General features: G+C 38.2%; 1 protein-coding gene across 1 annotated transcript in view; it reads right to left on the minus strand.

Annotated features, from left to right (window-relative positions):
• The window catches only part of DYSF (dysferlin), a gene marked incomplete in the record, with an annotated part of 243,950 nt that overhangs the window by 6,103 nt on the left and 237,203 nt on the right, over positions 1–644 (minus strand).

The raw sequence follows: 644 nt of genomic DNA on the forward strand, positions 1-644 counted from the left end.
AGCATATGTCCTGTAGCAAAAAACTCTCCAAAAAAAAAATATATATATATATCACCCTATGTCTGTATAGTTCTATAGCTTCTTTTTTCACTTAGGTATATATTTCCTTATAATGTGATATATTCTTTATTTGGTTTTTAATGACTGAAAAACATACTATGGTATGGTTGACCATAGTTTATTTAGTAAACTATTTGTTTAGGTTGTTTCCAACTCTTTGGTATTATAAATAATGCTGCAACAAACATTCCAGAACCTAAATTTTTTATCTGGTTATTTCTGGTTAGAAGTGAGATGACAGGGCTCCAGGACATAAACATTGTTGGATCTCTTACTATGTATTGCCTAACTGCTTCCCCCAGAATAAAACCATTAGCACTCCCAGGAGAAGCAAATGAGAGGACTCCCCTCTGCACCTCATCAGCAAGGGGCATTTCTATTTTTTCTATTTTATTCATCTGTAATTTAAGGGTCAGCCCCATGGTCTACTGGTTAAGGAAACTGGGCCCCATATGACCAACTGCAGTTCGGATCCTGGGCCTTCTGGCTCAAGAAACATACCAGTTCCCGCATGTGTGTGCCAAAAATTCTGACAGGACGCAGAAATGGAGAAGGGACTGAGATGTGACCACACCTCATGGTGG

Source organism: Tupaia chinensis, unplaced genomic scaffold (genome assembly GCF_000334495.1).
Source record: "Tupaia chinensis unplaced genomic scaffold, TupChi_1.0 Scaffold000316_1, whole genome shotgun sequence".
NCBI classification, from domain to species: Eukaryota; Metazoa; Chordata; class Mammalia; order Scandentia; family Tupaiidae; genus Tupaia; species Tupaia belangeri.